At 38.1% G+C, this 22,648-nt stretch overlaps 1 long non-coding RNA gene across 1 annotated transcript; it reads left to right on the top strand.

Moving 5' to 3' along the window:
• Window positions 1–4,469: 4,469 nt before the first annotated feature.
• Window positions 4,470–22,442, top strand: LOC132131804 (uncharacterized). Its single transcript, XR_009428950.1, has 3 exons — window positions 4,470–4,656; window positions 21,115–21,235; window positions 22,356–22,442. It is a non-coding gene; the product is annotated as an uncharacterized LOC132131804 (long non-coding RNA).
• Window positions 22,443–22,648: the final 206 nt, after the last annotated feature.

Below are 22,648 nucleotides of genomic sequence, written 5' to 3'. Positions count from 1 at the left end.
TCCATTCATGATCGAGAGGCAGATCAATGAGGTCACTTATCAACTGCAACTGCAGTACCAAATTCACCCCCTTTTCGCGTCTCACTCCTTAAACCATTTTCTCCTTCCACTCCAGACACCCCAGAACCCAAAGAACCCCCTCCTCCAGAGATCCTGGATCAACCCTCCGTCTATCAAATCAAGGACATCTTGGGCTCGCGGCGACGGGGTGGCTGGCTCGAATACCTTATCGACTGGGAATGTTACGGACCAGAAGAATGTTCCTGTGTGGCCTAGGATGACATCCTTGACCCTATGCTGCTGGAGCAGTTTCATTGCGTCCATCCAAATTGTCTTGCACCCAGAGGCTGAGGTTGCCCCCGTCATCACATCAAGGTGTCAGGAGCCACCCCTGGAGGAGGGGGTAATGTCAGGGAATCATCACCTTCACAGCCACCTCCATCATCACGTCACCTGGTCCCAATCACAGCTGATACCAATAGCTGGAGTACTGATCACCTGCACCTGCACTCAATAATCCTATCAAGTATAAAGCCACCTTCACTTCGGTACTTTGGTGTCCGGTCTACCGTTCACTACCCCGAACAGTACCCAGACTCATATTTACTCTAACCTGTGTTGTGCTCTAATCTCCAGTACCCCAGACGATCCTCACGTGTTTTTCCCTTGTTGTTGTCACAGTCTCCTGGTCCCCGTCTCTAGTTCTGGATACCCATGCCATTCTCCATCGCCAGTAAAAAAGTCCTTGGACCAAGATCCTTACCGTGATTCTCACCAGCAATATACCTATAACCACCTCTTTCTCTGCCTGATTTGTGACAGATACTTGCCTAGTCATTGCTACAACTTTATTTATTCATTTATTTATTATTTTTTTAACACAGTATTATTAATTATTTTTAGATGGATTATAACATGTCATATTGTAGGCAATATGTGAGGGAAAAAGAGAGAGAGAGAAAAAAATACTCCACATTTAAAAAACAAAAATAGAGACACTATTTGGCTATTAATTGCAACAAGTAAAGTAAAGTAAAAAATTAAATGTAAAGTAAAAATAAGTTAAATTAAGTTAAATAAAAAAACAATATTAAATAAAATGTTAAAAATCATTATTACTCATTAAATTTTGTGAGATGTATTCTAACATCACATTGTATTTTGTAAAAGAATAAATAAATAAATATTTGTAATTAAAAAATAATAATAATTTCAACTACACTTTTTGAGAAGAGTTGCAATCACAGATACAGTGTAATAGTTATAGTATCAAAATATTGTTAATGAAATTTGGATGTGTTCATGTGTCTTATTGTATTACATTAAGATTTTTTATTTGTTATATACATGATTTGTCTCTTATAAATGACTTTCAGTGTTTAACTCAATATAATCAGGTTGATTTAGTTATTATAGTAATATGTTTAATTTGTTAAAAGTTTTAATCAGTGGAACTAAGTTAGTGGTCAAAAAAAGTCTTCATTTTTGCATTTTGCATTCGCAGGGTAGCAATGTTTACTTCAGCTGTCGAAAAATTAGATTTCTAAAAGCAATTAAAAAATAAATAAAAAGCTGAAAACAAACCAATTCTGTAGCCTGTGGTTTCTCCCACTCCAGCTGATGTGTTGTTGTTTTGGTGCAGATAAAGCTGAGGTTGGGAGGGTGAGGCTAGTGTGGTGGGCGGGGCTTGATGAAGTCAAATGAGCCTGTGCGGGGGTGCCTGAGTTTGACAGAGCATGCGGATTAACCGTAATGGCTCCGACTCAAACTTCTCTCATCTTGGTCTTTTTAGCAGCTCTCGATGCGGATAACAAACATCCCCAGGGCGGACAGTGTGATTCATGCGCTGTCACCTTGTGTTCCCCGCTTTGGCACGCAGCCTAATCTTTTAATTGTGTATGAGTGAATTCCCTCACTGACAGAAGAATGAGGCATTTGGAGAGATATTAAAGTCGATTCAAACAATGTCGTTGTAGGCTGTCAATGAATGCTCAGGGTTACGCCGTGTGAAAAGGAATTGTCGTCTTCCTGTTTTGACAGTTTGGAAGTGACAAAGTTGATGGATGGTGATTGAGATGTTATTGTGCGGTCTGAGTTTTTGCGTTTGTCGTGTGCTGCTCAAGGACACAAATAAATGGAACGCAAATGGAAGTCATTATATTTAGAGAAATGTAGAGCAACTCTGTCCGTGCCATTCTATTCTGGTTTACAGTCTACCATTTGTGCGACTATACAGTTAAAAGGTGTACAAATGACAAGTTTCCAGTGACAGCGTCCACAAAGCAAAACTGATGTGGAAAGTAGAAAAAAATCACGGTCGTTCAGAATATCACCAGTTTGTGGCCTGGTTATAATGAACCCTCTCCACAGACTGTGATGACATGTTTGTACAGCTACTAATGTACATTTACAACAGCATACTTTGTGTTATATTACCTTGGTATTAAATTACAAGAGAACTAAGTTATACTGCATACCTGAACTTGGAAGCTAAGCAAGGTTTGGCCTGGTTAGTACTTGAATGGGAGCCCTGTGATGGATTGGTCATTTGTCCAGCTTGTTTCCCTGTATACAGCCTCCACAAACCTGTACATAGGACAAGAGTTGTGACAAAAAAAAATCTTTCCTGTTTTGAAAAGTCATGGAAATGATATTGTTGACATTTTCTTTTAAAATCCTTTTTATAAGTTGAGGGGGTTGGAGGTGTTAAATGTCATTTTGTGAATAGGTTGCTTACTATAATGGTTGCTTCCCAACGTGTTATGATAGTCAGTATGTTTGATACATTCTATACGAGACTGCATAATTTGCTGTCAGATGTAAAGCTCTCTGCGAGTCCTGTCGATCGCTGCATGTAAGTTCTTGGGTTTCAGTGAGCTTCTCTTACAGGTGAGAGTGGTAGATTAAAGCTGTAGTCTGTCATTACCACAAAGGCTTTATCACCATGTGCACAGAGCTCTCTCATTACGCGGGCTGTTCACTCAGACAGATGCCTGTCATACACAGATCATTGTTGCTTTGGTTATGGACCTTACGACCACCATCTCCAGTTACTTTAACTGATCTTGAATCAACTGCAGTAACGTCGCCAGCAAATGAAATGCCTTATTACTGGATGGATGTGCATTGTTGGTACAAGAGAAATGGTCGGTAGTTTGGGTTATGGTTGGCCCCCTAATGATGTTGCCCCATCTCGGAGGTTATGGCTCCATCTAGAATCCACAGTGGGGTTCCTGTCATTTTCGTTTAGAGATGGATTGAGGTCCCCATGCAAACGAATGGGTCCAAATCAACAGCAAACAGCAGTTAGGCAAGATTCTCCAGAATGGGGTCATGGACGTCCTCCATATTTGCCTCCAAATCTTTCCTTCCATATCGTTTGTAGTTTTAAAAAATAAAATAAAATTATACACTGAAAAAAGTTTTGATGTAGGGTTTATTTTTTCACCCATTAATTGTTAGTAAAATTTTACAAACAATTACACAGAAGCAGCAAGTAACACAATGAATTAAGTATGTGTACGCAATTTTGAAGTAGAGGGTTTCTTTTGAAATGCACTGCAATAATCTTCATATACAACTCTGAAAATATATTTTTTAACCACAAATAATTATATGTTATGTTTTTGCATGATTGTAGTAATATGTATTGTGATTGTTCTTGATGTAATTAAATATTAATTTCACAGTCTTCATATAATTGTAAAATGTATCTTGTTTTTTCTTGACACCTTTAAACATTATTTTCAAAATAATTGCAGTAATTGCAATTTTCACAGTTTTCCAATAATTGTAGTAATATTTATCTTGAATTTTCTTGATGTAATTAAATATTTTCAAAATTTAGCAGTAATATTTATCTAGATTTTTTCTTGACATAATTAAATATATATTTTTTCTTGAGACAAGCTTAAAACAATAAAATCTATTAATGAAAGGCACTGATATGTAGCATTTGCACTGAGCAACCTGAACTACACCAAGTGTCAGTTTTGTCCTTAACCCTGTTAACAGTAAACTGAAAATATGTTGTTTAGAGGACTAGTTTCAGTTTCTAGATTACTGAGTAAACATCAAACTCATTTGCAAATGTGCAAAGAATTGTATTTATTTATTTATTTATTTATCTATATATATATATATATATTTTTTTTTTTGTGACACACACACTAACCATGTTATTTTTTTATTATTATTTTTTTTTGAGATACAGCCACAAGGGTTCATGTTCTTTTTCAAGTTCTGATGCATTCCTGTGTCTGTTGTTATTCTGGGCACTAAGTGTCACAAGAGTTAAAAAACATGCAAAACACTAGTACTCTGACATTACAAATATGTATTAGACAGATTATTTTAGCCGTCAATAATTTTTTATGAGTTATTGCCAACCCAAATCCTTATTAGTACCACAATGAAGTGCTGATTGTTTGCCTATATATATATGTGTGTGTGTGTGTATAGTTCACCCCCCACCCCTCCATCTCTAGAATGACGTGCAGGACAACACTCCCTACATTGTTTCCACTCCAGGACCTCACGTCACAGGGATCAGAGTAGACTTGGCCCGGCCTCAGCAGAGAGTACGTCAATACATCCACAACCGTCCGTTTGTCATGACCCACGGCCAACACCTCGCTCACCACCTGCCTTCTCCAGGTACACCCAAACTGGTTTTCAGTGTCTGGCTGCTGTTTGCTTCTCATTGACAATGAGAAATGCCCCTTCATCTTTAGCTTTTTATCAATAAAGGCAGCTGTGCGTGAGAGACTGCCACCTAGTCATGCTGTATTTTGACTAATATGATTAATTCCACCAGTTTTATTTGTGTCGATTCGACATGTGCATGTTCTCTGTGTCAGTGATTTCAAAATCTCATGTAAACACGATTTTCTTGAGTTGTCTGGTTTTTATGAGCTGATAGTTATCAGCATTTTGTTGCACATGTACTCAATTCAAGCTTGTTATGAAACATTCAGATTTGGAGGGATATAAGACAACGAAAGAGACCTTGCTGTGCTGTAGCACGTCTGCTGTAGTTCCATTGCCATAATGTATTGGAAAACACTTCAAAAGCAATAGAATAAATCATTCAGACTTGTCTACTCTTTAAACTACACAAATGTTCAAAGGTTTAGAGTGAGAAATATTTTTTGACAGAAATGTGACACTGAAGACTGCAGTAATGATGCTTAAAATTACACAAGTATTTTTTTTTCAAATACACTAAAATAGAAATAGAAAGTTATTTTAAATTAAATGTAAATTTAAATTAATTAAATGTTTTATTTAAATTGTAATGATATTTGTAAACAAAAAAAAATATTGCTGGCTAAATAACTATCTGAAATCCGAGGAACCTCTTGAACTTTTCTGCTAATTCAATAATTACAGCTGTGGTTAAAGTGGGCCAACTTTGAGGCTGTTCCGTAAGCTGGATTTTTAGGTGGAGAGTTTAACACCTGAGTTCAGGGTCTAATTAGCACGTATGGGTTACTTTTGTTAGCCTGGGATCTTACGAAGAGTTCCCAGAGTTTCACCTGACTTGTGCTGTTAGGTAGTTGCTCTCAAACTGGTTTTGCTTTAGACACCAAATTTGACATTGGAAGCCTGAATCAACCTCCTCAAAAAAGACATGTCCAAAGCTACCCTAGACACTGTAGTGTTCCCCTAAAACCAGACTGAAATTATTGGTTTGTCCACCATAACTAAAACTAATTCTAAAATCTAATTGGTTGATTGCACTTGGTTGTTCCACACTGTGAAAAATAAATAAATAATAAATTGTGCAAAATGTGTACCTTCAGCAGTACATCAGCTTTTCACTAGGGCTGGAGCCATACATGTACACCTACTGTTCCTTTTAACATGTTTATTTGTATTATTATATTATTTGTATAAGATATGTATTATCTACCACCTAGGTTAGGAATGTCAAACTCAGCTCCTGGAGGGCCACTGTCCTGTAGAGTTTAGATCCAACTCTACCTAAACACACCTGGACCAGCTGATCAAGGTCTTCAGACTCACTAGAAACTTCCAGGCAGGTGTGTTGGAGTTGGTTAAAACTAAACTCTGCAGGACGGTGGCCCTCAAGGGTCTGAGTTAACACCTAGGTCTTCAACCCTGCTCCTGGGGACCCACTGTCCTGCAAAGTTTCCAACCTGCTTCAACACACCTGCCTGTGATTTTTAAAGCGATCCTGAAGACCTTGATTAGCTGGTTCAGGTGTGTTTAGCCCCTTTCACACTGCACATTTGTCCGGAAAATTGCCGGAGTGCCTTCTGTGTGAATGCTAACACATCCCAGGTTTGATTCCGGGATCGATCCAGTGTTGGGGACCTAGTAACATTCCCTGGTTCAGTCCAAGAACAAGCTCTGTGTGAACAAAAGCCAGAACCAATGCCATAAAGGGGTGTCGATTGGTTCAACTCTGCTCCTGAAAACTTGCTGGTCTTAAATGTTAGGATCACTCTGGAACTGTAAAAATCTAAATATAGGTGCCACACTAATTGTACAAACACAGGGACAAACAGTGTTTGTTTTTACATTGGTTATAGTCAGGTAAACAACACAAAGCAGCATTACTTCATTGTTTGTTTCTCAAGTCAGTGGAAACATACAGTCAGTTTGTGTCAGGCTCCAGTTTGCCTGGCCAAAAACAGGCTCTGGTACCAGAGTACAAAGAGGTATATATCATCACAAATAGACACCTGACTGTACCCTAATTTGGTGGGATGTTGATCCAGGAACATATAAACTTCTAGTTTCACTTTCTCAAATCGCACTTCAAAGTTTGGTGTTCAATTTTGTATAACATGCTTAAGCTACATAACTGATGGAAATTTGTTTTATTTGTTTCCGATGAGTTTTAGATGATTATATTTTTTTACCCCATTATTTTTTGTTATTTTAAGGTTTCCACCTAGGAGGAGACACACCGTGTCCCCAAAAACAGGCAGATATAGTCATTGTGGCAGCATGAATGGCAATCAAATAGGATACACAAGCAGCAGTGATGTGTAGCTCGTGGAAACCCAAACAGAAGATGTAGTATGATAAGAGATGATGCTGATTGTGTTTCTGAAACATCCATGTCTCCACAAACTGTGAACTCACTGGTTTTTGCTCAGCAAGGCAAAGGAACAGACTGAGATGATTGTGCTTGTGGACTTATGAGGAATATTCAAATATGGAGACTTTTTTTTAATAATAAAGACTTTGTTGTGTGTTAAACTCAAAGAGGAGACATTTCACAAAAAGCTGGATTTTCAAGTCAATGTTTATTTATCAAATGCACACAGCATGTCATAATTAATGGCAATGAAATGCTGTAAGCTAAGATGATTTGTCTATGCTTGAGCATGGATTTTCCTTGTTTATTTGAAATAAAAGAGTTGTAAGGAGATAAGTTCAGAACACTGAACTTCCTCCAAGATCAACCCAGACCATTTTTTATGGGAGCTTCTTTCTGTCTCAGTAAAAATGTAAAAAGATAGTCGTGATATAAAATTTAAAACAAATAGTTTAAAGTTGTCATTACGTGAAGAAAGGTCATAATTACAAGCTTTAATGTAACATTGCGACATATAAAAGTCGCAATTATAAGAAAAAAGTTGCAATTAAAAGTTTTAAAGTAACATTGTGGAACGTAACTCTATGAGAAACAAAGCAGTTACTATACATAAACTTACATACATAAACTGAAACTAAGTCACAATTGCAAGTTTCATAGTAGCATAACTTTAAGACATAAACTCTTAATTACGAGAAAAAAAAGTTTCATTTGCAAGATATGAAGTAACTTTGAAGGATACAAAGCTGCAATTATGAAACAAAGTTGCAATTGTGAAAAATGATGTTGTAATTACATAAAATATATTCACAACTGCAAGTTATGAAGTAACATTGTGAAACAAAATCTCACTTATGGGAAACAAAGCTGTAATTGTGAGATATAAAGTTACTTTGGACAATACATGCTGCAGTTACGATACATAAACTTGCATTTGTGAGAATTAAAGTTGCAATTACATGAAATAAAGTAGCAATTGAAAGTTTCAAAGTAACATTGTAAGAAATAAAATCTTAATTATGAGAAAAAGGTTTTAATTGCGAAATATGAATTAACTTTAGAAGATATGAAGCTGTAATTACAATACAAAGTGACCTCTGAAATAAAGAAAAATTTGCAAGATAATAAATAACTTTGTGTTAAATAAAGTCGCAATGACTTTATGCTTTTTTTGTTATAACCATGAACACTATGACACATAACTTTAACCACATTTACATGAATGATTCAGTATTAAGCAAATGATGACCAACACACTCAAGGTTAACCAATCATTTCAGAGGTAATTTAAATCTAGAAATCTTAAATGTACTGTAACAAAAGTGTAAATCTTATCAAATGTAATTTATATAGATAAGTACTTGTGGTACAGTAATAAAGATTTAAATAATCTCAGAGATGATTTACATAAAGAAGTCTTAAATGTACAGAAACAATTACTTTTATATCTTTAAATCTAAAGGGCAGTGGATTTAGGTAAAGGTTTAAATCTAAGGGGCAGTGAGAAGATAGGAAAGTTTTTCGGACCAAGAAAATCTCCAGAGCTCCGAGTGAAACGCAGTTTTTCATCCTAATTGCCTCAGCTTGCACCACTGACTGATGTAATCAGTTAAAGTGTAGTGTAAAGTGGTTCCTCGGATCGCCCAGAACCTCTGAGCAACATCTCCACCATAATGTCACTCTAACCACCGCATCTCACGGTGTGTCTAGATACAGCTGCAGTAAGTGGATGGGACAGGAGGAGGGTGAGGGGCAGCTGCACCCCAGCAGAGAGCTGTCACTGGGCATCTGTGTGTGAGCGCGTCACCAGCACAGCCTGTCAGAAGCCCTCAGCCCTCTCAGTGTGCGCTGACATCTGCTCTGACCATGACCACGCTGGTTACGTTACAGCTGGAATCACACATCTGCTCATTATGCATTTGCTTGCTCGTCTACGCTGTGGGAAGTGTGCCACCATCAACTTGTTGATTCAGGAAAGAAGTTTAGTTTAACTTTTTGTTTTCTTTAGTTAAACTAATATTCAAATCTTTTTGCCTGCTACATTTATTTTTGAGCAATACACACACTATATAAGTAGGGGTGTAAAATGCACCAGTATGAAAATTAAATGTGATGCATCTGCAATTATGCATTTAGCAGAAACTTTTATCCACCTGTTTGTGGTCAAATTTTATGCCAGTATTATAAGTGTTTACTGAGAAGACAATCTCACAATGCACTGTGATAAGCTCCAAAAATGAATCAAGATTAAAATGTTCATTATAAATTTAAACAGTGTCACTCAATACAGATATTAAAACAGTTCCCTTTCGAGGGAACTTTGAACTGCGTCCTCTAGAATACAGGTGGATCTGTCTGAATGGTTTAAAGAGGGACTTTCCCTTTCGCGCTTGTAAAAAAAAAAAAAAAAAAGGCCGGCGGACGAGAGAGAGCCTCGGGAGGATGATGTTATATCTTTAACACTTTCTGATACTGAGGTTAGTGCTCTGCTGGGTTTTTACCCAGGAAAAGCAGGAGATATTTGAGGATGGTGAAGAAGCTGAGGCTTGGCTTTCTTAATTCTCCTGCCCTGCGTATGTAGAGCTGTTGAGGTTATTGAGCGAAAATTACCTTTGGACCATAACCCTCCAGCTCAGGTGAGCCTTTTATTTCTGCATGATCTCCATACAGAGATTAAAAAGAAATGAAAGATGCCGTTTTCTTCTCGCATCCATCGGTTTCGGCATGACATCGAGGTGATGCGCCAAACGGCTATGAGGGAATGCCCCCTGTAGAAAGAGCAAAAAAATGTTATAAATAATTTATAAATAATTTTTATCTGTGAAAATCACCTCGCTTAAATGGCAAGGCATACGCAGTAGCAGGTCAGGCTGTGGCTTTATTATACACAATGCTGGTGCTTCAAGCATATCAGACTGATCTGCTAAGAGACCTGGATAGAGGCAGGGGCCTTTTTCTGATCTGGTAGCTGAGCTGCGCTGCACCACAGATCTCTCTCCGTGCTACCAAGCAAGCCGCCTCCACCATGGGCAGGACTATGGAGGCCATGGTGGCAGCGGAGAGACATCTGTGGATGAACCTGGCAGACATTGGGAGGAAAGAAAATGCTTTCTTCTCGATGTTCAGGTTTCGCCTTCTGAACTTTTCGGTATTTCCGTTGAGACGGCGATTTGAGAAGTTCAGGGAGACGAAGGCTCACTCTGCTGCTTTCAGATCCTTCGTTCCACGAAGGTCCAAGTCTGAGCCCGAACAACATAGGGGTCCTGGCCTGTCTCGATCTGAGGATCAAAGACAGGCACAGAAGGCTAGTGTTGCAACTCGCGCTCCTCCCCCACCTGCGGGCAGGGGTTAGAGGAATCGTGGGTCTCGAGGAGATAAGCAGAACCTAAGGGTTATGATCTAGACGATTTAGCGTTCTCGTCCGAATCAGAGTGATACCGAAGTATCTACTCGTTCCCTTTGGGGATTTTTAACCCTCTGGAGTCTAAGAGGTTATCAGGAGAAAATAGCCTCATAATGCGTATATGAGTTAATCAACTTCAGAGGGTTAACTTCTGCTTTTATCCTCCCCTTCCTAATTCCCCTGTAACCACCAGCTCTCCACCTGATCGAGGTTAGGTGGAAACCTCTCGCATAACAGTCTCCTATGCTGGACCTATAATGTTTTTATGGTTCTATGTTCATAGCAACCACCTGACTTATGGTCCAGACTAAAAGGAGACGCCCCTTGAGCGGGGCTCCAGCGCAGGAGGGTGGGTGAGTAAATGTAACCCTCTCTGTATATACTTATGTGTATTTAATTGCTGGTGGTTATGTGTCTACTAATAAACTCTGTGAGTTTCCTTTTGCAGTGCTCAGTTACAGTGTTTACTAAACACTCGCCAGCACCAGCCATTCGGCTTCATGTTCCGGTATTAGGCAGCTGAGATCACAGGTTTCTGAGGGAGCCTCCTTGATCATCAGGCCTGGCACAGCACTGCAGGGAATTTCATGGATGTCCGGCCAGGTCACCCCGAGGGGTCTCCTGGCCGCTTAGGGGTGCTGTCGCATCTAGCGGAAAGTTGAGGTGGCAGTTACAGAAGTCTTCTTGTATATGCTGCCTCAGGTGATGCTCCTCTCACCCGAGGTTTGTAAAATTGAGCTTGCCTCTCCCGTGAGATTCAGCACCTCTGCGATGCTTAGGAACCTTTAAGAACACACGCTAAGCTTTGTGTACTTTCTCAAAACCACATGGTGGTCAGTGTGCACGTGAACACTTTGCGCACTTTCTAAAAATCCACAAGTGGTAAGTTTGCACGCAAGACTCTGCAAACTTTCTGAAATCTTGTACGATAAGGGTTATGCGCTCCGCTTCATTCCCTTTCTTGAGATGATTAGACCTTGGTTCCTTGGGCTTCATTCAGCCAGTGTGTATTTGTTTATACACCTCAAGCATCGCTTCCCTCAACATGAGGGGCTATTTGGGTGATTCTCGTGGTAATTTAGCAGCGCTCCCCTTTTTCCAAAAAAAGGGTTGCCTATGAGCGCGCTACCCTGAGCTCTGAGTTCTCCTCTCATATGAGACTGAGTTCTCTGTTTTTTCCCCAGAGCGATCCAGTATTGTTTCCATAGATCGAGTTAATGACTCTCAATCATGCTGTTTTGTGATGCAACATTCCGTCTATGAGCTGCTCTATCAGAGTGCCACGAGAGCCCCTCCTTAGAACAGTATTTGAAAATCCATGCTATGGTAAGTGTGCACGTGAAGTCTTTGCACAAATTCTGAAATCCACAATGTGGCAAGTTCGCACGCTAGTATTATGCGTTCTCTCTAAAATCCTATATGGTGAGGGTTTCTTGCGGTTGCTTCCTGCCCTTTCTTGAGTTGGTAAAAGCCCAGTTCATCTTGGGCGCCACTCCACCTATGTATCCTCGGATACCTATCTAAACAGGGTGTTGCTACTAGAGAACTGTTGAGACAGCTCTTTCAGCAAGCTTATGCGAAAGCTAGCGGTTGCCCCTGTGTGACAGGCAAGACTTGGTAGAAATGCTAGGTTCTTAGCCGTATCCCTTTAAATGAATCTTTCCTGATTCCAAGTATTCAGCTCTACCCTGGGCCGAGGCCCTAACAATTAAGTTGGGTATGTAGCTTAGGCCTTTTGGCTGTAAGGGGTACTGTCACAGACAGCCGTCTAAACATCCCAAGGGCAACTCCCATGGAAATGGTGGAGTTGGTACTTAGTGCTCGCCATGATTCTGGCCTGCACTCCCCTCAGCATGGTGGCGTGTGTATACTGTTCACCAAAGCGTCCCCCTAGAGGACGCAGTTCGAAGTTCCCTCGAAAGGGAACTGTCTCAGGTTACGTATGTAACCATAGTTCCCTGAGTAGGGAACAAGACACTGCGTCCTCTAGCTTCCTGCCATGCTTCGGACGCAAGCTTCAGACGAAGAATATAGTGACGTGTTCTCCCGGTGCTTATTTATAGTCGTGCCAGTAGTGACGTCGGAGGCTGTCGCCGGCCAACAAGTTGGTGTTTTTTCAATGTATGCTTCAGACACGGGTCACGACGAGGTGTTCCCCAAAGCGGCCCCTAGAGGACACAGTGTCTCGTTACCTACTCAGGGAACTATGGTTACATGCGTAACCTGAGACAGTTTAATCTCACTCAGAAATGTTATGTTGTGGATATTGTGTGCTTTTTACCATACTATATTGTTAGCTTAGCAACATGCTAACATAAAACTTAATTGAGTCAAATCTCTGTTGCACTTTCTTATGTGCCACTGTAGTGTCAAATTTTAAAAACTGCTAACATGTATGTTATGTATAATACAACATGAAGGTAAAGCGTGCAAGATGTAGGCAGCTAGCATCATCAAAACTAGACTTCGCCAAATTATTCCTCTAGTTATAATTAATATTTCTGAATCGTACCAAATTAAATGTTTAATTCCACAGACCAGATCAAGATTTCAAAAACTGCCAAATTACCTGTTCATACTTAATACAGGTTTTTGTTTCTGGCACTTGCATCAGACTCTTACCAAAAATGTACCATGGTTTTACTACAAATAACCATACCAATAACCTTAACTATATATATCCATGGTTTACTCCAAAAAAAAAAAAAAAAAAAACTTGGTTAGTATGGTTAAACCATTGAAACCATCAATTAACCATGGTTTTGCTACATTAACAATAGTTTAGCCATGGTGTTTATAGTAAAACTGTGGTTTTACAAATGCTAGTCAATACCCTGAAACTACAAAAGCCATGGTTGATTTTCATAAGGGGTGGATTTAAAAGTTTAGTTGCATGATATAAAGTCACTTTGGAAGACATGAACCTGGAATTACTGTTCAATACATTGCAATTGCGAGAAATAAAGTCAAAAATATATGAAATAAAATCACAATTGAAAGCTAAAAAGTCATGTTGCGAAATATACAATCATAATGTGAGAAAAATATTATCCAAAATGTGTGCATGTTGCATTTTTTTACAGTACCACATTGAGATTGTTAGCTTAGCAACATGCTAATATCAAACTCAAGTTGAATATCTCTTGCGTATTTGTGTGCCACTCCAGTGCCAAATTTTAAAAAGTTATGTTACAAATGTTATGTATAAAACAACTTAGCCTAAAGGTACAATGTAGAGTTTGTAGGCTAATAGAATCAACAAACTAGCATCACTAAATAATTCCTCCAGCTACAATTGTGCCTTTGCCATAAAAAAAAAAAATCCTTACCCCTTTCCCAATGTTTAATCCCACAGATAAGATCAAGATTTCAGAAACACACACATTTCCTGTTCTTGTTTAATACTGTCTTGTGTTTCCTGCAAATTTATCGGTAGATTTAGTTTCATCCTAACACATCCAATACCTCCTGTCCAATTTCCAGCCAAGTAGGTAGCAGGACACATCCGTGTACATCTGACAGGGCCTGTCTAACAGATAAGATCTTCACCAGAATTAAGGCAAGGTGAAAGGTCAATCCCTTATGGTCATTTTACAGCGATTAACATCAAGATAATCATTACTTGTGTGACTGTGGGAAATGAGGCCAGAGTGACTGGAGCCCCAAGGTTCAGATTTTAACAGCCAGTGCGGACTTCAGCAACGCATTTGAAACATTATCAAAATGTTATTCTTGTTTCTTATATATTATTTAGACATGAGAAGAATCTTGGACTAAAACTACACATAAAATAAGTGTAAATGGCAGATAAGTGTCACAGCTGTCACACAACATGACAATGACTGTCAGTCTTCTGAAATGTAATAAATCCCTTTTTAAATTCTGTCTGTCTTTGAATGTGTCACATGATGGGTTTTAAGTGTTCGATTTACACCTTTCAACATCAGTCATCTTCAACAGAGCTTTCTGCTCAGCATATTTTAAAGCCTTCAGTTCATGTGAACATGACATACTATACTGTTCCAAACCAAGTATACATTTTAAGGTATCATAGGTGCACTCTTCTAGAAGATAGCCATCTTTTTTCTGCCTGCTTAGATACCTCACATCTGAAAATTTCAAAGGCAGCATGTATCGAAGGTACAGTATCATTTGCCTAGAACAAAATCCCAGAATGCATTGCAACTGACTCAAAAAATGATAGTTCAAACAGCTATTGGCTGTCCAGAAAGAAAGTTGACTTTTGGCTGAACCATTGTTTCTAGGTTGCATTTCCAATACAATAACTGGTTACATTTTATTTTAAGGTGTCCTTGTTACAGTCAATTATACATATAAGTACTGAGTAATATTAATGAACTACATGTACTTACTACATGGTTATGGTTTGCGATATTATTTAGAAAACTTCACACCCCAGGACTGCTCAAACATACAATAGCTATGTTTACATTCAAAGATGTGAATTTAACTTATGCCTTAAAGTAGACTATTGTATAAAGCAAGGTTTCAACAATAAAAATCGAAGTTGCTGTAACCAGGAGCATGTCAAGTCAAGTCAAGTCACCTTTATTTATATAGCGCTTTAAACAAAATACATTGAGTCAAAGCAACTGAACAACATTCATTAGGAAAACAGTGTGTCAGTAATGCAAAATGATAGTTAAAGGCAGTTTATCATTGAATTCAGTGATGTCATCTCTGTTCAGTTAAATAGTGTCTGTGCATTTATTTGCAATCAAGTCAACGATATCACTGTAGATGAAGTGACCCCAACTAAGCAAGCCAGAGGCGACAGCGGCAAGGAACCGAAACTCCATCGGTGACAGAATGGAGAAAAAAAACCTTGGGAGAAACCAGGCTCAGTTGGGGGGCCAGTTCTCCTCTGACCAGACGAAACCAGTAGTTCAATTCCAGGCTTCAGCAAAGTCAGATTGTGCAGAAGAATCATCTGTTTCCTGTGGTCTTGTCCTGGTGGTCCTCTGAGACAAGGTCTTTACAGGGGATCTGTATCTGGGGCTCTAGTTGTCCTGGTCTCCGCTGTCTTTCAGGACTGTAAAGGTCCTTTCTAGGTGCTGATCCACCATCTGGTCTGGATACGTACTGGATCCGGGTGACTGCAGTGACCCTCTGATCTGGATACAGACTGGATCTGGTGGCTACGGTGACCTCGGAATAAGAGAGAAACAGACTAATATTAGCGTAGATGCCATTCTTCTAATGATGTAGCAAGTACATAGGGTGTTATGGGAAGTGTTCCCGGTTCCGGTTTACCTAATTAATGCAGCCTAAAAATCCTTTAACGGATTTGGATAATAAAACCATATTAGTATGTTATGTGTAAGCCAGGTTAAAGAGATTGGTCTTTAATCTAAATTTGTACTGCAAGAGTGTGTCTGCCTCCTGAACATTTTTAGGTAGGTTATTCCAGAGTTTAGGTGACAAATAAGAAAAGGAAAAAGGAAAGCATGTGGCTCTATTCCTTCACAATAAATGACCCAATAACATATGCTGTCATGTTATCTTGCATTTGTTTACCCAATGTTCGGGAACATAATCGTGTGAGGTAGATATGGGAGGTGATTATACCAAATCATTTTGATGACAGATTTGGCTCAGGCATTTCAAAATTATTACAGAAACTTTTGAGATGGTGTGCGATTAGATCTGTGTGCTGGTTAGTTCCTTTACTGAACTGAATTAATGAATTATTTGGTGAATGGATTTCCATTGTAGTTTATTTGCATGTTTTCTTATTGGGTAACATTTTTACATAGCCACAGTGTTTACCTAACATTTTTTTCTTGGGATTCAGCCCACGAGTGTCTAACTTTTTATCGACTGACTTTTATTCAGTATTTTAAAATCCAAAAAATGACACGCATCAGCTTTATTCCTGAGAATTTTCATGCAGTCATGCAATCGTTCGACATGCTTCGAGCAGCATCTTGTCATTGGTTTGGCTTTCTGCACCTCCATCCAGCAAGGTGGTACTTAGATTGAAGCGATTGCATATGCAAAAACCCGGTTGCCAAAGCATGTGATAAAAGGCTAGGAGTTAGTGGGTGTTCTCTTGTTTAGTCCTGGTCTGTTGGTAGCGCTAGAGTAGTTGACTGGCTCGACCAGTCGCTCCGCAGTCTGCAGCGGTGCCCTCCATGAGGGTGTTCGCAAGACAAGGGAAAAACATCCGATGGCTCACAAAACAGCAGCTGAAGATAAGGGACGGTTAGTGTGTGTGTGTGCGTCTGCAGAGGAACAGATCCAGCTGCCTGCATCATAAAGCATAAAACAAATGGCAAAGGAAATCCCTCATCATGTTTTGACCTCAATTAAGCATTCGCTATGTAGAAGGAATTCAGAAGAGCTCAGCTGCATTCTTTGGGGTGGCAACATGCTGCGAAACCACAGAGACTTTGCTATGTGCCCACACAGCAGTCCTGGGGCGTTACCTTTCCAGTCAACCGTCCACCGCCCACAAGTGTATATGTGTGTGTGTGTGTACAAGCCTGGACAGACGTGGTCTCAGACGGAAGGTGAGGGGAGAACACACATATAGACGTGTGTTTCTGCTGCAGGGGAGCAGATACCTGCACCTTTTGACCCCAGACACATTGCAAAGAATGCTGTTAGCTAATGCATTTCTCATTACCTCATATTTGAAGGTTTACTTAAAGGAATGTTCCGGGTTCAAGAGTTAAAGGGACGTCGTCTGTGGCATAATGTCGGTTAACACACACAATATTTTTCGATTTAATATGAAAGTCTATGTGGCACACATTCAAAAGGGTTTAAAAGCAGAAATATACATGTTCACTTTTTTTTCTTCAGATGTATAGTGTGAAAGTTCCCTTGTAGACTTGAAATATTTTATATTTCAAGTATGTTAGTAGGTTGTTTTATTGCAGTGATGTCTAGTTTGTAGATCTCTTGAGAAAATGTAACAATTCCATGAGGTGGCAATTTAGAAATTGACAGATGGAAATGTACCAAAAAACTAAAAATGTAAACAGTATGCTTGAAGGTCCACCTCTAAATTTAACCGTCAATGTGTTGTGAGTCGATGTTGTTCAGCCATGGGATAAAAATAAATGAATACAAGTTAAAAAAGCTAAATACTTTTTTGACTTTTTATCAGAATTGTGAGAGATAAACTCAGAATTAGTACTTATTTTCTCATAATTCAGTTTACATCTCATATTTCAGTATTTTGTTCCCACCATTAAAAAAAGGTGACTTTTATCTTTTTTTTTCTCAGAATTGTGAGTTTATATATTGTGAGTGTGTGAAAAACTTGGCAATTCTGAAGTTTTATCTTGCAATTCTGAATCGTGAAAAAAAATAATAATAAATATTCTATTTGAGTTATAAAGCCAGAATCAAAAGAAAAAAGTCTGAACTATGAGATAAAAGGTAAGGGTTTTTTTTGTCACACACACACACACACACACACACACACACACACACACACACACACACACACACACACACACACACACACACACACACACACACACACACAAAGATGGAACTGGAAGATGTAAACTCTAAATTCTGAGAAAAAAAAACAGCTTTTTTTATCCTGTGGCAGAAAAAAAGCTTCCACAATTGTCACTGTAACTTGAAATTAAATAATATTAATTAAATAATAATTTTCAGTTTGAATATTGTGTTAAATTAATGTAATGTAAACAAACTTTCAAAAATGAAGTTTTAAAAAGCTTAAATAAAAAAAGTAACAAAATAAGCTTAATTGAAATGTCATAGTTATACCATAAAGTCACTTCTGGTGTGCAATTCACAAAAACATCATCAGCTAACTTTGATTGTTAGTTCCATTGAACTCTATTGGTAACGACAAAACTTGTGAACATAGATGCTTTTGGGAAACGCACCCCTGGTTGGTTGCTTGTTTGGTCATTTTGTTTCCAGTGATTTACCAATTAGCTTGAATTCTCTATTGACTCTTTGGATTCTTATAACTGCTCATGTTCTATTTGCTCTTGATTTAATTTTTTTTATCTGATTGCATAAAGTTCTACTATCACATTGTTTTCAAGCGGTTTGAATGCAAAGGTCCATTAAATTATCAGTAAGTTTAGATTTTTATTTTTATTTAATTGTTCACACTGGTCTAATGTGCCACAGCTGTGTAATTATATCGCACATCATTTATGAGGCTTGTATTATAACGCTTATTATTTAAGATGATAGCCGCTGATAAATAAACCCCTCGCTAAATATAAAGTTTGCGAATCACGGAATGTAAATATTCCGCTGAAATCCGTTTAAAGTAATCCACACCATGGCAAATGAAAAGATTCATTATAAAATCATCAGCTTGAGGATTTTTTGCTTACGCTGTAATTTGAGAGTATGTCAGCATGTGCGACTTGTGTGTTATTTATGCTAATTTGCATGTCTTTTTTTAGATTTGAGTAGAACTGACATCATTAATAAAGCGGTAATCCAGAATAAAAATAAAATAAAATAAACAGATCACAACTCCATTACGAGTCTAAATTTGTATAATATGCCAGATGATCTATGTGAGGATGGATGAAACGGATCCAAAATGTGGTGGAGAACCCGGGCAAAGTGAAGGGAAGGGCCAGACAATTCTGTTAAGAAACATATAATGACTTTTAGTTCTGAAGTAAAGTTGGAGGAGATGGCATGCATTTCAGTCTCGCGGTGTGTGTGTGTGCTGGGAGGCCTCGACCCAGGCCTTGTTTGAGGAAAGATTATCTTGACAAATTGGATAAACATCTTCGGCATGACAGGACGCTGACGGAAGATGAGCTCTATGCGTGCACACCTGGTGATGGTTTGCTCAGTGCGCAGCGGCAAACTCCCGCTCAGCCTGCCATGCGGTTTGTTTATCAGAAACAGGTAACAACAGGCATGAGAGGTCTAGAGCTTTCCAAAACACACCATGAAGGTTTTCAGGTGGCTTGGTCAGTCCTGCTGTGATGTTTATCAGACAGAAAGGTTTAGGCCAGGGTTCAGTGAGCATCTGAAAGAGAAAAGGTCCGAAATGGAATATACTGTAACAAATACAAATACTAAGAAATGTACTTGAAAGTACATGAAATTTTAAATTGAAGATCCCAGCATGCATTGCAGCATGAATAAATTATGTGGCTACTGTTGTAGGATTATCTTTTCACTGTTTGGCTTTTGTTCAACTGTCGTTGTTTTGTCATTATCGTTATTGTTATTTGTTGTGATGTGAATTTAAGAGCTCATCTTTTTAGTGTTGATGGTTGCCTTTCCTTGAGGTTTGTATGTGTGTGTCAGGTGTTGAGCAATGCTGCTGAAAATTCAGCTTTGCCTCACAGGAATAAATAACATTTTAAAACATTAAAATAGAAAACTGTTCTTTGAAATTGTAATATGTCAATTTTAATGTAATTATACTGTATTTTAAATCACATAAATGGAGCCATGGTGAGCAAAAAAAAAAAAAAACGTTTAAATTAAAAAGTCTTCGACTGGTAGTGACATACAGCATAGCAGAGATTAATTAATAGTTTTACAAACTGTCAATTTGCTGAATACGAATTTTGTAGCTGCCTCAATAAATTTACTGACTGAATGAGATGCATTAAGGGAATGAAAATATTCAAACTGACAAAACTTTGACAAAAGTCAATAGTTTAAAACCATCAAAATGAATTAATGAATGCCATTTTGAATTTGCATTATTTTACTTACATTTTATCAACAATTTATTTTTACCATGTACTAGCTTAATATATTGTACATTATATACTGTTTGTTGCTTACTATTTGATATATAGCAACAATATTGCTGAAATGTCAACTTTTTGTGAGTTCCCAGCATGCATTGCAGCATGAAGTTTCCTCTTTTAGGATGACTTTTTCATAGTCTGCTGACTTTCTTTGTTCTTTTGTCCCTATTGTTAGTTATTTGCTGTGTTATGATGTTAAGAGCTCAACTTTTTACATGTGTTGACTGTCTGCCAGTCTTGAGATTCGTGCTGAGGTCTATGTACAAACTTCTGAAAATATATCCCACATTTGCTTTGTAAGCAATTACTCCTTCTGAAACAAAGATAGCACAGTTCATTGTGTCCAATAAAAACACATACATACACACCAATAATATAATAATGCTAAATTAAAATTAGCTGTTCTTCATCTACTAGCATACTATACTGCACAGTATATACTGTATGCAGCTTGCTGTTTTGTAAGAAATAGAATGTGAATCAGTTGATTTCGTTGTTTTAAATATAATCTTGTATACACATTTTATAATAAAAAAATAGATGCTATCTCTGGTTAAACACACTGCACAGCATTGTGGGATATAATGTGTTCTGATTATTTTGATCTGTACATTTTGGTAAATGTAGGTCATCTGACAATTCCATACATACACAAAAAGTGCATTTCATGCACAGTATGAAGACTATATTCTGTAGAAATTGTACGAGGAATATGTTCGTGTGTTATTCTGAACAGCCAGAGGCCAAGAGTGGGCGGCAGATGAAGTCAAACTCGTTAGGTGAGAGAACAGGTGAACGCCGCCGCCACACCCCCCCCCCATGTCTCTCTCTCTCTCTCTCTCTATCTCTCTCTCTGGGCCTGTTTCCACTTTTTTCCATCAGCACAGGTGAACAGGGTGAGCATGAAACACTATCGTGGGACTGATTGTGTTGAAAATCCAGCCACTTCCAGAACTGAACAGAACATCTTTTCACCTCCAGTTGACTGGGAAAAACAGCAAAAACAGAGTATGTATATACTCTGATATAAAACTGCTTAGGGTTACTGCCTAACTCTGCTCTCCGATCAAAGTAGTAAACACTTATTATTTCGAAGACATCACTCAAAGTTGCGTAAAGGCAATCAGTCAATCATATTAGCAATCTACATTGAGAAAATGATCACGCAATGATTTTTCACAGTCAGAGAATGAATTCTAGGCGTGCCGTCTGAGGCTTAAACTAGCCTAACCGCAATCATAATAACATCATAACAGACATACCACATAAAAAATATGCTTCTTGTGAGATCTGTCCTGATATGCTGAATTGATTGCTTTTATTCACATGCTGTTATTCTGTATTCACATCGATATTTTATGAAGCTATGTATTGTGCAATATATAAACATGCAAATGCATACACTACCATTCCAAATGTTGGGGTCAGTAAGACTTGTTTGTTTTAATTAAAGTTTATGTTTAGCAAGCATACAGTAATTTGATCAAAAGTTACAGTAAACACATTTACAAAAGAACAATATTGTTCTCAAAAAATGTAATTTCTATTTCAAGCGTGTCAAGGTTTCCATTAAAATATTACTGAGCACAACTGTTCTCGCCGCTGATATGTTTTCAGAGCAGCGAATCAGCATATTACAATGATTTCTGAAGGATCATGTGAGACTGGAGGAATGATGCTGAAAAATCACAGGGATAAATGACATTTTAAAATAGATTAAAATGGAAAATGGTTATTTTTAATTGATTGTTAAATAGTGTTCTTTACATATCCATGACCAAAATATGCAAATTAATTAATTGTTAAACAAAAAACTATTATATTTGTGTATTTATGGAAGAATGATAAGCAATGAATATTATTATTATTATTATTATTTTTATGTGTTTTCATCCCAGAAGATTCCTTTACCATTCTATGTTGCATACTGTAGGTCAGTATTGTATTCTTGTGTAATGATGAACAGCAGTCGGGCGTAAAATCTGTCCTATGCTCACACAGAATGTGTTACCGTATCTCAATGACTGAGACAGGTGGATGGACCTTTGTATTCTGTCCTGAGGGAACTGTCTGTGTGTGACTGATCACGTCCAGTGTCACACCTAATATCACATCTCCTTCTTTGTAGTTGAGAAATCACTGGAAGGAGATTCCATTACCAGCATTCACTCATCGCTCTCAAACAATGAACCCTGTACAGTGAGCTTCACATGGAAATCGTCATGACCCGAGCAATGTGCATCATGGCCGTCATGAGAAGGTTAATTTATTTAATACTATTAAAGGGATTCATTTTGAAAGGTCTGCTATTTTGGTAATTTTTTTTACACTGGATTAAGTGGTTTTTATCTCATAGTTTTATTTCCAAGTCTCTAGTGGGAGTTATTTGATCATACAGTACTTTACAGATTTAGAGTTGAG

This window comes from Carassius carassius, chromosome 48 (assembly GCF_963082965.1).
Source record: "Carassius carassius chromosome 48, fCarCar2.1, whole genome shotgun sequence".
Taxonomy (NCBI): domain Eukaryota; kingdom Metazoa; phylum Chordata; class Actinopteri; order Cypriniformes; family Cyprinidae; genus Carassius; species Carassius carassius.
Note: the sequence above shows the minus strand (reverse complement) of the source record. Positions and strands in the feature narration are given on the sequence as shown.